The sequence below is a fragment of the Ranitomeya variabilis genome, chromosome 6, assembly GCF_051348905.1.
Source record: "Ranitomeya variabilis isolate aRanVar5 chromosome 6, aRanVar5.hap1, whole genome shotgun sequence".
NCBI lineage: Eukaryota > Metazoa > Chordata > Amphibia > Anura > Dendrobatidae > Ranitomeya > Ranitomeya variabilis.
Genome location: NC_135237.1, coordinates 455,277,473 through 455,294,206, shown reverse-complemented (window position 1 = coordinate 455,294,206; position 16,734 = coordinate 455,277,473). Strand labels below are relative to the sequence as shown.

The window sequence follows — 16,734 nt, the reverse complement described above, 5'->3', positions numbered from 1 at the left end:
AAACAAACACTTAAAGGTGAAGAAGCACTGCTCCCATCTTAGTTTTTATCCTTTTAATATATTTTAACCATTATATAGCACTGTGTACACAAAAAATGGAAAAAAAAATGCGCGGGCTCCCACGCAATTTTCAAGTCCAGAGTGGGAAAGCCAGCAACTGGGGGCCGATGTTTGTAGCCTGGGAAGGGGTTAATACCCATGGATCTTCTCAGGCTATGAATATCAGCCCACAGCTGTATATTTAGCCTTTACTGGCTATTAAAATAGGGGGACCCCCCAAAAAAAGACATGGGGTCCCCCTATAATTAATAGCCAGAAAGGCTAAACAGACAGCTGTGGGCTGATATTCATAGCCTAGGAAGGGGCCATAGATATTGGCCCCCCTGGCTACAAATACCAGCTCCCAGCCACCCCAGAAATGGCACATCTGTAAAATGCGCCAATTCCGGCACTTAGCCTCTCTCTTCCCACTCCCTGTAGTGGTGGCATATGGGGTAATAAGGGATTAATGTCATCGTTGTATTGTAACGTGACATCAAGCCTGGTTAGCAATGGAGAGGCATCAATAAGACACCTATCCATTACTAATCCTATAGTAGTGAAAGAATTAAAAAGACACAGACAGAAAAAAGTATTTTAATATTCTTAATTTCACCATACTTACAACCATGTCTAATTCCCTGAAGCCATCAATCGCCTGCAAAAAATAAAAAATAATAAACCAACCATATACTCTGACGCAGTCCAATTAATAACGAGTGTCCCGCGACGATCTCCCCTATAGAGCAGTCACATCAGGAGATCTATAGGCCTCCAGTGACACACTGACAGGAGACAATGGCTCCTGCAGTGTTATCACTGAGGGTTCAATGAGTTCATTGCTCTCACTTTACGGCACTGCTGCATGAGACTTTTCCCACGCAGCTGGGCTGCAAGTCACAGTATGAACTATACTGTACTCACAGCGGTGGAGGGATACAGTGCCAAAGGATACCTTCCGTCAACGTATCACCGGTGCCACTGGAGAGCGGTTGCATATGCTGACGCAATAGCTCTCCACGGGGGATCATCTTGGGACACTCGTTATTACATGTATTACTGAGGATCAGGGAGTATATTGTTGGTTTATTATTTTTATATTTCTTACAGGTGATTGAGGGCTTCGGGCACTAGGTGATAGGTATGTATGTACTGTATGTTGTATGTGTTTTTTTTTTACACTTGAACACAGTAGCCGGATGATGGGACTATACTGTACCCGCACATCCCCACACAGCTCAGCCCCTCCCAATCTGCAGGGTTTCGGGCACGCAACTCCGCAGCAAAACCACAGGTTTAAAAAGATCTGCGGTTTTGCTGTGGAGTTGCGTGCCCGATTTGACAGAACCAATGGGTGCAGAAACGCTGCAGATCCGCAAAAAGAACTGACATGCTACGGAAAATAAAATGCTGCGATTCTGCGCTTTTTTTTCCGCAGCATGTGCACAGCATTTTTGTATTTCCCATTGATTAACATTGTGTGCACAATGCACTGTGGATTTGAGGCAATTCTGTGCATCCACAAACGCTGCGGAAACGCATCTAAATCCGCAACGTGTGCACATAGCCTTTACGTTTCCAAAGATGCCAAGCAGTTAAAAGAGATAAGCTGACCATTTTTCAGGAGTTTTCCCCTCTGAAGACGAACTATACTTTAGAATAGAAATCAACTGGAAGAATCAAAAGGCCCCAAAGATGCCCAGGCATCCCTTTGAACATTTTGACAGCTCTTTTGCTTCAAAAACTGACATCAGTTTTTTCATTGTTGAATGGAGTTAAAAAAATGCCTTGAAAATGCTAGTACAAACAATGCCACAAAACACTGGAAAAATGGTAAGAAAAATTCACTGGGTCAAAAACATTGAAAAAGCACTCTGAAAACAGAAAAAAATGTTGATAAAGGCACTTATGGAAAAAAGCAGGTATTTCCTGAAGCATCTTTCTCTTGAAAAACTTAACAAGCTCATCAGCCTGAAAAGAAAATGTTGTATGCACACATGCAATATTTGCAGCAGATAAATCTGCTGCAAATGCTGAAATGTTGGCAGGAAAACACTGTAAAATATGTACATTTTTGCGTGTATTTTGATGCTATTTTTTCACACTCATTTAAATGGTCAAAAACACATTAAAATAGTTGACTTGCTGCAGATTAGAAACTGCTTCAATATTCTTAACTCTCAGGTAAAAATCTGCCTTCTGTGAATACAGACTTTCCCATTATTGAGATAAACAATGGCGGCTGGTTACTCACAAAGTTCTATGGAGAGTGGAGGGGAAGGAGCTAGAGGCAGACACAGCAATCCTGCTGCAAGTTCGCCTGAAATTATAGGAATACTTTAAAGGGATACTGTCAGAAAGTTTTTGCTAACTTATCTGAGAGCAGCATGATGTAGACAAAGAGAAGCTGAATCCAATGACTTATCGCTTACAAGGTGCAGCTGTTCTGACACAATTATTTTTTATATTCAGAATGAAGCAGAGCTGAGTAAGCTAACTCCACCCACACTAGGCTCTTAGTGTACAAAGTCCATAGATAGTGACATGCTTAGTTGCTGGACTAGTCCAGCAATGTTAATCTCTTAGTGATAAATCCTTCACAGTTAATAAATAACAGCACACACTTTGACAAGTGACACATCTCTGAATTTTGTGTTTCAGCCCCTATCTCCCGCTGTCTTCAGATTACATAGCAAAAACTTGCTGACAGATTCCCTTTAAAAGGTAACTATACTTTCAGGAAGCATTTCAGAATAAACTGTTCTGTATGAGTACATTAGGGATAACAGTATATCTGGCCATTGTATGACTTGTATTCTGCATTTTCCCCAGTTTTCCCCCATCTGTAGGTGCTTTCTCTTTCTCTCAATTAACATTGGGCCATGAGCGGGAGGTGGGTGACTAGCTGCTATGCTATTTCCCATACACAGCACAACATAGAGGCATTCTTGCTCCTCATTCCGGTATCAACACACAGATAGAAGCAGCAGCAGAAAGGAATTTATAGAAGAGTACTGAGCTATATGGATGTGAATCAAGCTCTAATGTGAGGTATTAGATTTGTTAGAAATCTCAGAGAGATCTTTTAGTGTCTCCCCCTGTCTGTTTCCTTACTCTGCTCCTCATGCCTTGTGACCCCAACTCTGTAATGACTGTACTGCGCTGTGTAACACTGCACCACAATGACATAGCAGTTCAGATTTCAGCTGTTATTCCAGAGTGGATGACAAGCTAAGGAGGCGAGTGTAAGAGGAAGAAGTAGCTCATAACTGGGGAAAGAAACATATATTAGACATTATCTTATATTAGCTTATAATATTGATTTATGCAAAATTTCTTGAAAGCTTCATTTCAATCAATGACCGAAGGTAGACTAGTTTAATTATTTTGTTGACTTACAGTATATGATATAGAAAGTAAAGATGCAAATTGAATATGAAAGCATACTTTATCAATCTATAATATATAACCTTGACAGAACCTTGACACCTTTGTCAGAAAACCTTTAGCTTCCTTTCAGAATCATCATTTTTTATGAAATACCATATACAAAATAAATCCACAAATTTGGAACATTGATTGCAAACAAGTAATTTTCCTAACTAATTCATTTAAGACAATGTTGCAAAATGAGGACATCCCAATGAACGTCTAAGGTACAAAGCTAAAGTTTAGACAACAAATTTCTAATTAACAAGAATACAAGGCAGTTACTTAACAATGAAAACCTCTTCCAATTTCATGTTGTCAGCTAAGGCACCAGTTAGAAGAGAAATGTCACAAAACCTGAGTGCCACGTTGGCTCTGTTCGTAGTCACCTGTCAACTCCAAAACAGGCAACCGCAAACAGGCTTGGCTCAAGCTACTACACTACACTACTACACAGAATCCAGGGGTTGCCCTGGCCTTCACCCTTTAACCCTAGTATAGGCATCTGGACTCACATACATGCCCCAGGCCAAAGGCCATAGAGTCAGGTGCTGTTTGATGGCGCAAGCTTGCAAGACTGATAGCCAGGTAGCCGGGTCAGTTCCAGGGGGTTACGTCAGGAACAAAGACATAAAAAAAAAGGATGGTCAAAATACACGCCATGGTCATAAAACAGGAGGAATCAGGAAAATAGCAGAAGCACAGACTGGAGCACAAGTCAAGTAGCAAAACTAATTGACTTGCAGTAGAAGTCAGAGACCCAGGGGTTTAAGGCTATGTTAAGACATTGCATATTTGCAGCATTTTTTTAATGCAAATTTTAAGTTGTGTTTTACAGTACCAGCAAAGTCTGTAAGATTTTAAAAATTTCCTGCACACACATTGGTTTTATTTTCCTGACTGATTTGGAAAACTGCTGCGTTTTTGCAAACTGTAGCATGTCATTTCTTTCAGCTATTTTTCTGCGTATTTGCAGCATTTTTCACCCATAGGAAAAAATGAGTAAGTGCAAAAATGCAGCAAAAAATGCAGGTATCAGTTTTTGCTGCGTTTTTGGTGCAAAAACCTAAGGAACTTAAATCATAATTTTTATATAGCCACTAAACTTTATCAGCAGGCACAGGAGACAACAAAAGAGCAGCAATAAAAAGGTAGTAGAGATGGGAAAATCAGAACAGTAAAGTTCGGCGTCCGTACCGAACACCTACTGTTCAGGCACAAACATTGAACACGGACTTCACCAGGACTGTTTGTCACTCTGTAATGTGCATGACAGCGAGACAAACACCGCTTCTGATTGGCAGTGAAATGATCCCCGCCGGTCAGAGAGCTGCGGTTCCCACGCTATCAATAGACAGCGTGAGCGCTCAGCCATGATCAGAGGTGTAAAGTTTACCTCCGGTCACTGGTGTCAGCTGATAGGACTACAGCTCCCATCATCCGACACCTGCTGCTGCTAATAACAGCGAAAGCAGGAGTGGCTGATGGGTGTATTCATTAGCTGGCTCCTGCGCTGTAAATAAATAATTTAAAAAAAGCATGGCGTGGGTTTCCCTGTATTTCTGATAACCAGCCAGGCAAAACTCACAGCTGGGGGCTGCAACCCTCCACTGTCAGCTTCAGCAAGGCTGATTATCAAGAATAGAGGGGTCCCTATGCCATATTTTTTAATTATTTAAATAAATAATTTTAAAAAATGACATGAGGTCCCCCCATTTTTGACAACCAGCCTTGCTAAAGCAAACAGCTGGGGGCTGGTATTCTCAGGATGGTAAGGGGTGTGAGGCAGTGATGAGGGTCATATGCAAGAGTCGTTATGTGTCTCCCAGGATGCGCACACAAGCATATTGAGGCCATGGGAGTGCATTGCAGTCACAGGCATAGCTGTAATTGCAATGTAGAATAAAAGTGAGTGTTGGCTTTGGGCAAGCTATTTGTCCAAAGCAGATTTAGGAAAACCTGTCATGGGCTTTTATTTTTGAAACGGACTACAAGAAGGTAGTGGGGCAGTTTGTTTCTTCCCCCGTAGTGGGTTTTCCATGTGGCCTATGGCCACAGGTTATTGTGAAAAACCCTTGCAGCAGAGGCTTGGGTGTGTCAGTATGGAGTTTGCAAGTTGCAGAGCAGTTGGTTTTGCAAAAGCTCAGCCTGAGTGAGGGAACACAGAGCCAAGTGGAGTGAACTTCTGGCACCTTGCAGCGTGATACAGTGGTGCAGTCGCCCTCGGCAGCCAGACACATTTACGGACTGTCTTGTTTCCAGGCTGCGATCCGGAGGATAACGTTTGTTTTGTTTGTGAGCTTTTGGACATTAAAACTACATTAACTTTGAACTTTCCTGGGTCACTGCCTCATCACTGCACTGTGAGGACACCGTTGCACTACAGAGGCGATGGATATTGGCCCCCCAGCCTAAAAATAGCAGCCTGCATCTGCCCAGAAAATCTATTAGATGTGCAAATTCTGGTGCTTTGCCTGGCTCTTCCCACTTACCCTATAGCGGTGGCAAGTGGGGTTCATATTTGTGGGGTTGATGTCACCTTTGTATTGTCAGGTGACATCAAGCCCACAGTTTAGTAGTGGAGAGGCATCTATGAGACAACTCACAGTCTCATAGACCTGAAGTAGCTAGCAATAAGTCTGGCTCTAAATCCCATTGAACATCTGTGGGGAGATCTTAAAATTGCTGTTTTCAAAAGAAGAGTGGTCCAAAATTCCAGTTGTGAGGTCTAAGAAGTTTATTGATGGTTTATAGAAAGTGACTGATTGCAGTTATATATTCCTAATGGTGTGCAGCTAAATATTAAGCTGAAGGTGCCAACAATTATGACCTGCCCATTTTGGGGGTTTAGTGTGAATTTATGTCCAATTTGCCTTTTGTTCCATTTTTTTGTGTGTTGATCCAATACACACAAAGAAAATAAACGTGTGTATAGAATAACATGTGTAACTGCAATCATTTTCAGAGAGAAATGCATCATTTTCTGAAACAATTTTAGGTGTGCCAACACTGCCAGCCATCACTGTACAGTATATACGAGAGAAAGAGAGACTTTGGAAGCTTTTAAAATTGATTGAATTCTATTACATTGATGCATATGTGGAAAGTCGAGGGCTGCAGTTGGGATGATTTCACAGCGGTAATTTCTCAGCTATGATGGTTTGTCATCTAGAAGTGTAACTGGGAATTATCAGCAGCAAATTTATGTCACATATATAAAAAGTTTGTGTGTTTGTGGTGCATTATTAAATGAGTTTTATGGAGCATTATAGCAAACTGTTTGTATATTTCACTCTGACACAAGTCCACCGAGACCTGTAACAAGTCACTAAATACTCCAGTTTTAAGATATTTATATCACAAATTGCATTCCTATGTTAGTTTCTCCTTTTTACGCTGTCCACTGAACCATCGCTAACACATAATGTGAGTTGACTAAATGATCATCCTTTTCTGTTCTGAGGTATTATACACTTCTCAAAAAAATAAAGGGAACGCTAAAATCCAACATCCTAGATATCACTGAATGAAATATTCCAGTTGTAAATTTTTATTCACTACATAGTGGAATGTGTTGAGAACAATAAAACCTAAAAATTTTCAACGTAAATCACAACTAATATCCCACGGAGGTTTGGAGTTGGAATGATGCTCAAAATCAAAGTGGAAAATTAAGTTACAGGCTGACCCAACTTCAGTGAAAATGCCTCAAGACAGGAAAATGATGCTCAGTAGTGTGTGTGGCCTCCCTGTGCCTGTGCCTGTATGACCTCCCTACAATGCCTATGCCTAGGCATGCTCCTGATGAGGGGGCGGATGGTCTCCTGAGGGATCTCCTCCCAGACCTGGACTAAACCATATGCCAACTCCTGGACAGTCTGTGGCGCAACGTGACGTTGGTGGATGGTATGAGACATGATGTCCCAGATGTGTTCAATTGGATTCAGGTCTGGGGAATGGGAGGGCCAGTCCATAGCTTCAATACCTTCATCTTGCAGGAACTGCTGACACACTCCAGCCACATGAGGTCTGACATTATTCTGCCTTAGTAGGATCACAGGGCCAACCACACCAGCATATGGTCTCATAAGGGGTCTGAGGATCTCATCTCGGTACCTAATGGCAGTCAGGCTACCTCTGGCAAGCACATGGAGGGCTGTGCAGCCCTCCAAAGAAGTGCCACTACGCACCATTACTGACTCACTGCCAAACCGGTCATGCTGAAGGATGTTGCAGGCAGTAGATTGCTCTCTACGGCATCTCCAGACTCTGTCACATCTGTCACATGTGCACAGTGTGAGCCTGCTTTCATCTGTGAAGAGCACAGGGTGCCAGTGGCAAATATGCCAATCCTGGTGTTCTGTGGCAAATGCTAAGCATCCTGCACGGTGTTGGGCTGTGAGCACAACCCCCATCTGTGGACGTCGAGCACTCAGACCATCCTCATGGAGTCAGTTTCTAACCATTTGTGCAGACACATGCACATTTGTGGCCAGCTAGAGGTCATTTTGCAGGGCTCTGGCTGTGCTCCTCCTGTTCCTCCTTGCACAAAGGCTGAGGTAGCGGTCCTGCTGCTGGGTTGTTGCCTCTTACGGCGCCTCCATGTCTTATGGTGTACTGGCCTGTCTCCTGGTAGCGCCTCCAGTCTCTGGACACTACGCTGACAGACACAGCAAACCTTCTTGCCACAGCTCTCATTGATGTGTCATCCTGGATGAGCTGCACTACCTGAGCCACTTGTGTGGGTTGTAGAGTCCGTCTCATGCTACCACGAGTGTGAAAGCACAACCAATGTTCAAAAGTGACCAAAACATCAGCCAGAAAGCATTGGTACTGAGATGTGGTCTGTGGTCCCCCAACCTGCAGAACCACTCCTTTATTGAGTGCGTCTTGATTATTGGCAACAATTTCCATCTGTTGTCTAGTCCATTTGCACAACAGCATGTGAAATTGATTGTCAAACAGTGTTGTTTCCTAAGTGGACAGTTTGATTTCACAGAAGTTTGATTTACTTGGAGTTATATTGTGTTGTTTAAGTGTTCCCTTTATTTTTTGAGCAGTGTATTTGACTGTTAGAAATGTAGTTATATTTAAGTCAAGCTCACATTCTGCAGTTTCCTAATAGTATGTTACATTTTATCTATCCTTTTAGCCAAAAGCTGAGCCTAAATGGAGGGTGTGTTAACACGTGTTTCGATTACTGTAATAATTTATTGTTACATTGTAGCAAACAGGATTTCGGAAATCTTATTAAGGCTGACGGTACACAGCATACATTTTCAGCACTTCTCACAAAAATCACGTTCCAAAATTTGTGCAACTGTGAATTGGCAGCAAATAAATTGTGAAGCAACAGTGAAGTTGCAGATAAGTAGTATTCCTGCAACTTGCAATAAAGTTTATAGCAAGTGATTCCCTTGCGACCTGCAGCCAGTGATTGAAAATCCAACAAAACATCAGATCGCACTCGGACCAATGTTATTCTATGGGTCTGGGCACAAGTCAAATTTTTTCCTCAGACCAAACCAGTCTGAGGAAAAAAAAAATATCACCAAAGGCCACAGATTGATCCGATATTCAGATCGCATTTAGCCATGCAAGTTATTGAGTCTGCGGAGACCATCGGACTGAACACGGATGACGTTTGAGTGCAGTCTGATTTTCATAAACTATCAGAATGGAGAAGATGGAAGAAATGAGTTTCTACTTCTTCTCATCACCCTCGAGATTTGGATCACACTATGATGGCAAAACTAAATAGCCACTAGAGACCCAAGGTCTACAAAAATTCAATTTTCAACAGCAGAAAAAAAAGGCAGCAACACTTACCTGCCCAGATCTTGGAAAAAATGCACTGCGGGGTGCAGCCAGCCCATAAAGCAAGATGCTAGCAACACAGGTGCAGAATACCAGATTAACAGCCACTCTCCACATACCCACTCCTGGAGGGAGTGACTGCCCAGTATACAAGTGCACAATAAAGGCCCACATAGGGCGTTGTTCACACAAGGGTACTGCATAGTGCCTGGTTCACAGCCTATTAGTCACGCCCCTATTATTCGATTAGGCAGGCTGACCAGCACACTCTCAATGCATCCCAGTGCGAACACCCCTCATGCAAGACCGAACGTGTATACTGGGCAGTCACCCCCTCCAGGAGTGGGTATGTGGAGAGTGACTGTCGATCTGTTTTTTTGCACCTGTGTTGCTAACATCTTGCTTTATGGGCTGGCTGCACCCTGCAGTGCATTTGTTCCAAGATCTGGGCAGGTAAGTGTTGCTGCCTTTTTTTTCTGCTGTTGAAAACACTATGATCGCACTCTAATTAGAGTTTGATCAGAATATAATTTGCATAATCGACTCAATTCTCTCGGATGTGAGAATATACGGTCATCTGTACCTGCCCATAGAAACATTTGCCACTTTGTGTAACAGTTGTAGTATGTCACAGGTCGCAACGAAAAACCATAAGAAGTCAGAAGTCTCGGTACGTGCCCACTATCCGGAGTTAATAATAATAATAATTTTTATTTATATAGCGCCAACATATTCTGCAGCACTTTACAATTAAGCGGGGACATGTACAAACAATGAATTCGGTACGAGTTAAGACAATTTAAACAGTGACATTAGGAGTGAGGTCCCTGCTCACAAGCTTACAATCTACAAGGAAATGGGGGGGACACAATAGGTGAAAAGTGCTCGTTATTTCAGGTCTGGCAATTATAATACATAGGGATTTTCATACAAAGCTGCATGATCCGGTCATCAGTCCGTGTGTTTAAGTGCAATAGTCAAGTATCAAGTGCAGTTATCATGTGCATGGAGGGTGTGGAGACAGATGAATAGTAAGGTGCAGATTCAGAATAATATTTGGAAGGAGGGAACAGGGCAAAGTTAGATTACTGAGTAGTTGATGTGGTAGGCTTGTTTAAAGAGATGGGTTTTTAAAGCGCGCTTGAATAGGTCGGGGCTAAGTATCAGTTTGATCGTCTGGGGAAGTGCATTCCAGAGAGCTGGCGCAGCACGAGAGAAGTCTTGGAGACGGAGGTGAGAGGTTCGGATTACGGGGGATGTTAGTCTTAGGTCATTTGTAGAACAGAGGGCACGTGTAGGGCGATAGACAGAGATGAGAGAGGAGATATAAGGCGGTGCACAACTGTGGAGAGCTTTGTGGGTGAGAGAGATGAGTTTATACTGGACCCTGTAGCGAATGGGTAGCCAGTGTAATGACTGGCACAAGATGGAGGCATCGGTGAAGCGGCTGGACAGAAATATGACTCTGGCTGCAGCATTCAAGATGGATTGGAGAGGAGAAAGTTTGGTAAGAGGGAGACCGATCAGAAGAGAGTTGCAGTAGTCCAGACGAGAATGAATAAGAGCGACAGTAAGAGTCTTAGCAGTTTCAACGGTGAGAAACGGTCAGATTCTGGAGATGTTTTTAAGATGCAGGTGACAAGAGCGAGTGAGTGATCGGATATAGGGAGTAAAGGAAAGTTCTGTGTCTAATATGACCCCAAGACAGCGGGCATGCTGCTTGGGAGTTATGGTTGAACCCTCCAGGAGAAATTTGATGTTGGATAGAGTGAGGTTAGTAGAAGGGAGAAACACAAGTTGCTGCGGGTTGGACGCTGCGTACTTATGAAGTGTGAAACCCACAGTATTGAGATGTTACAGCATAGTGGATGGGATTTCAATAAATCCCATGTCCACTGTGCTTCCACAGACACCCGTGGATCACCCACGAAGATGGACATGCGGCGTGTCTTTCCAGACCCCAACGAAGTCTCCGCAACAGAAACTACATCAATAGAAATGTATTGAACCCAGTGACACTGCACGCTTCAGTAAACACATGCAGATTTACCTGCATTCAATAAATGGCAGCGCTGCTAGTTCTGGATCGTGGGCACCCGGCCAACATTGTGTCACTGCCATTTCAGTGTCGCATGACACATATTGCCGTGATCTAATGCAACACAGCAAAAAAGCTCTATTCTTCAATGTCTTACATGGCCACATGGCTTGGATAATGGATGTGTTTTCTACTGATTTCAATGTGCAGAATCATTGCATTGAAAGCATGAAAAACGTACTGTATACTTGCAGCGCCCCAGAGTCCTGGTCGTTGCAGTACTGTGGCTCTGCCACTAAGGGGAGCCATGGTGCATTCGATGGCACTGAAGGAGTTCCTCCAATCAGGTATCACAGACACCAATATGTTTCACAGCTGGGCCTCCGGGGGGAGCTAAGGGTGCTATTCATTAGGCCACTCCCCACCATAGTGGGTAAACTGGGGGTCAGGCAGGAAGTTAGAAGAGAAAGCTGACTGGATCGAACGAAGCAACACCTAGTGAGAGAGGGTGTTGTGGAGGAAGAGACAGTAGGGTCTCTGCCAGGGGTGGGATCCTGGCAGAGGCTTGGCATTGAAAGAACGTAACGGGACCGTGCCTGCTCAGAATAGCGGCGGTGCCCTAAGAAAGGATTAGAAGCGAGATAGATTGTGCTGAGTGAGAAACGAAATCAAGCAGAAGGAGAATACCAGCAGGGGTTTTGTTGAAAGAGGCAGCACCTTGCTGAGGCGCATTACCGGTGGCCGGAACGCCGAGGGAGTGGAATAATATACAGCTTTAAGCCATACTCCAAACAGCGGCAGGACAGTCAGTCTCAGGCGGGCTGTCTACCACATATCACCTATGAAGTCTTGGGGGGCAATTGCGGGAGAGGGGCGTCTCTAGGGTCCCGGAAGAACTCCAGGCCTACCTGACAAACGGGTGCCGTTCTTACTGTAACATCAGGAAGGGACGGAAGATTAGCAGAAGATCAGTTAATCGAGTTGTGAGGGAACTTAAGAAACAGACACAACAGTTGTGGGGTACTTTCCGTAAGCATAGCAGGGAAGGACTACAACACAAAGCGCTAAGAAGGAAGGCACTGATTTCCACCTGCGAGGAGAACTCTGGAGGTGCCATTGAACCGGCCGGACTTGCGCAGCCTGGTGGACCGGATTCTGGACTGAGGACCGAGAGATCTCCAGTAAAGAGGTAAAGAGACTGCAACCTGGTGTCCTCGTTATTTACCGCGACCTGCACCCCACAACTGCACCGCTATACCACCGTTAACAGCACCTATTTGCAACGGACGTCCCCCACTGACAGACAGGGCCACGGACCGGGTCTAGCCACCGTGACAACCCCAGGACTGAGATCCCAGAGGCCCGGCTCCGGGTACCCCTCGGCCCTGCGGCGGTGTGGGGGCGCTCCAAATCTTGGCGTCACGAACAGGATCTACTTAAGCCTGAAGAATCAGGTCATGTGTGCCTAGAGACTGTGATTTACTGTACTTGAACCGTACTTTATTGAAAAGACTGTGTGTTGTGCCATTTGCCACCAAAATCCGCCGCCATTGCAGCGCTGAGGAGAGCGCAGGAAGAGAAGAGGGGCGTGGAGTGGGCGTAGACAAGTTGGAGAGCGCGAACAGCAATTGCCGCCCAGTCTAAATATTTCTGCACGGTGAGGACGTGTCTGTCAGCAGCAGAGATCCGCCTCCTAATTCTTAATGGGGGGCGGAGGCAGAGAAAACGAAACCGCTCCCGAAGGAGAGAGCGGGAAAAAGACCAGGAAGTGACCCGCGTGGAGGACGCTATGGCCAGCAGCTCCGAACCCGACAGTGGGGTTGAAGTGGAAGTCTCCCCCGACTACCCGGATGAGCTCAGTAGCCCGTCCTCCGTGGATAACACCAGATTCCTGAGAGCTGAGATGGAGGACTTATATAACCAGCTCCTCCAACTGAATGTGAAAGTCCAGGCTCCGCACCCGGTGGAGCCGGTAGAGGGTTCCCGGACATCGGAGTTCTCACCGGAAGAACCAGCGGGACCTGCTACGGAAAGTGAACTCGTACCAGTTGGTGAGTCCGCCGATCCTGCCCCGCCAGCCGAGGGTGTGTTAGTGGGTCCTGTAGCGGCACCACCTCTCCCGGGAACCCATAGACTCCAACGCCTGCTACCATGGGAGGAAGCCACGGGCATGGAACACCGTATGCGAGCCCCAATCACCCCTACTCCCTTGCTGTGTGAGGTCCACGCGGAGCGCACGGTGTGCCGCTGGGTGAACCCCGGATCCAATCTTATGGGGTTCCCCGGGGTGGAGACCCAGAAGGGGGAGATGGTACAGGCCCTAAGCTGGGAGGAATACCAAATCCAGCTAGAACATCGGTGGCGAGAGGAGGAGAAAGTACATCAGGCTGGGCGGGAGGCTCACCATCAAAAGGATTTGGCGGTCAAGGATCGGGCCCGCAAGGACCCCACCACTCACCAGGCCCCGCGCAGGCAGGGCATCGTCACCACCTTTAAGCTCCGAGGAGGCTGGGGCTTTATTAAGGAACCGGGGCTATATGCGGAGATCTTTGTCAACCGACGGGATGTTGAGTCACACCTTAGAGAGGGCCACCCCGATCGGGACCTCTACCCGGGGGACAGCGTTACTTACACCCGGCATTTTGGGGAAAAGGGGTGGTTTGCTCTGAACGTCTACAAGAAAGAGAAACCAGCCCCTGTAGCCAAGGTGCCACCGTGTGATCGATCCGTAACCACCCCGGTCACCCCCACCTGTCTGATCACAGAACCTGCGATCTGCCGCATGACCCCCGCAACCACCGTAGTGGCCAAGGAAGTGCCTTTCCAAGTGACCGATGTTCCTGATGTACCAGCGCAGAAAGACGTGGGAACGCAGACCCTCATCACCGCACACGATCTGGTTGTGCAACAGACCCGCACCCATGGGGTGTACCTGGCCGCGGGAGTGAATCTGGAACCTGACCTGCCTGTATTGCAGGGGTTCCCCCGCCAGGTGGCGCCTCGTGGGGGATTCTGAATCGAATGCTCTTTTATGAAAATGTAAATAGTTACTGTTTGTTCTTTAGTTGCTGCTAAACCCGTCCAGGGTAAACTTTAAAAAGGTGACCCCTTTGTTGACCCGGGGTCACTATTGTTGTTTTCTTGAAGTTTTGCACAAAGTTACACAAACTGCGAAATCATGGACTGTGCATGATTTGAACTTTCTTGTAAATAGTTTGCACCTTCTTAAAGGTGCTTCCTACTGGTTTTGTTTAAAGACATTTTGCGAAGATACCATTCCGGAGCCTTTGCATGGACTGGTAGGCTGAGAAGAAGAGCTACCTCAGAAAGACTTGATCTCCTCTTAAAGGGGAGGTTAGAATTGAACTTGAAAGTGATACTGTTTTAGAACAGTAATGTCAAGATAATGCTTTGAAGGAAATGTAACTGTTTTTCATGGAAAAGTTATGTGTGTTTAATTTGTTTAAAATGTGAAACCTAGATAATGTTCTTTGAAGAGAAAGATGTAGAAAGCCCGTAGGGGTAGATGTAGAGTTCCGTTTAACTGAAAGTAAAGAAGTAATAACGAAGGTGAGGATAGAAGGTAAACCCTGCGTCCCCATAGAAAGTTAGTTCGTTACTAAGGACAGAAAGTAGACCCGTAGGGGTTAGTGAGTGAGTCCTTATAGGAGCCAAGCAGAGTGGGCTCCATGCTCTCAAATGGAAAGGAATGTTATGTCTATACTATGTATAGTAGAGAAAGGCAGTAGGCCCTGGCTGAACGGGGCGGTCCTGTAAAAGAAAGGAGAGGCAGTAGGTCTGGTGCCATAGGGACAGGCGGTCCTGCAGGTTCAAAGTAGGAGAATGTGAAGTTACCTTGCCCTGTAATGTGATTATAGGAAGGCCTTTGGTAAACTAAGAGTGTATGTTTCCTAAAGGCAATGTTAATTTATTGTTCCAGCATTTGCACTTAGTAGAATACCCGGTTGGGTAATGAGAGTTAATTGTAGCCTGTTGCTATGATATTTGATTATGTTTTGTAACGTTAAAGTGTCCTCACCTCCCATAAAGGGAAGCCTGTTCAAGTATGCTTATTGTTTTGCACTCAACAAATTTGTATGTCTTTTTGCTAACCTGTATTGTTGTTTTCTTCCCAGTCCCGGAGTACTGTGTTTAACCAGGGGGGAGTGCAGCGCCCCAGAGTCCTGGTCGTTGCAGTACTGTGGCTCCGCCACTAAGGGGAGCCATGGTGCGTTCGATGGCACTGAAGGAGTTCCTCCAATCAGGTATCACAGACACCAATATGTTTCACAGCTGGGCCTCCGGGGGGAGCTAAGGGTGCTATTCATTAGGCCACTCCCCACCATAGTGGGTAAACTGGGGGTCAGGCAGGAAGTTAGAAGAGAAAGCTGACTGGATCGAACGAAGCAACACCTAGTGAGAGAGGGTGTTGTGGAGGAAGAGACAGTAGGGTCTCTGCCAGGGGTGGGATCCTGGCAGAGGCTTGGCATTGAAAGAACGTAATGGGACCGTGCCTGCTCAGAATAGCGGCGGTGCCCTAAGAAAGGATTAGAAGTGAGATAGATTGTGCTGAGTGAGAAACGAAATCAAGCAGAAGGAGAATACCAGCAGGGGTTTTGTTGAAAGAGGCAGCACCTTGCTGAGGCGCATTACCGGTGGCCGGAACGCCGAGGGAGTGGAATAATATACAGCTTTAAGCCATACTCCAAACAGCGGCAGGACAGTCAGTCTCAGGCGGGCTGTCTACCACATATCACCTATGAAGTCTTGGGGGGCAATTGCGGGAGAGGGGCGTCTCTAGGGTCCCGGAAGAACTCCAGGCCAACCTGACAAACGGGTGCCGTTCTTACTGTAACATCAGGAAGGGACGGAAGATTAGCAGAAGATCAGTTAATCGAGTTGTGAGGGAACTTAAGAAACAGACAACAGTTTTGGGGTACTTTCCGTAAGCATAGCAGGGAAGGACTACAACACAAAGCGCTAAGAAGGAAGGCACTGATTTCCACCTGCGAGGAGAACTCTGGAGGTGCCATTGAACCGGCCGGACTTGCGCAGCCTGGTGGACCGGATTCTGGACTGAGGACCGAGAGATCTCCAGTAAAGAGGTAAAGAGACTGCAACCTGGTGTCCTCGTTATTTACCGCGACCTGCACCCCACAACTGCACCGCTATACCACCGTTAACAGCACCTATTTGCAACGGACGTCCCCCACTGACAGACAGGGCCACGGACCGGGTCTAGCCACCGTGACAACCCCAGGACTGAGATCCCAGAGGCCCGGCTCCGGGTACCCCTCGGCCCTGCGGCGGTGTGGGGGCGCTCCATACTGTATATGGATTTTTACTCATGAATTTCTGCCATATCATTTCTGTGTATAAAGAAAGTTAAAGAAAATTTCTCTCAAATTCAG

The 16,734-nt window shown here is 45.8% G+C and overlaps 1 protein-coding gene across 1 annotated transcript in view; it reads right to left on the bottom strand.

Moving 5' to 3' along the window:
- RP1 (RP1 axonemal microtubule associated) overlaps window positions 1-16,734 on the bottom strand; it is a 729,254-nt gene that overhangs the window by 149,685 nt on the left and 562,835 nt on the right. The window lies entirely within an intron of this gene.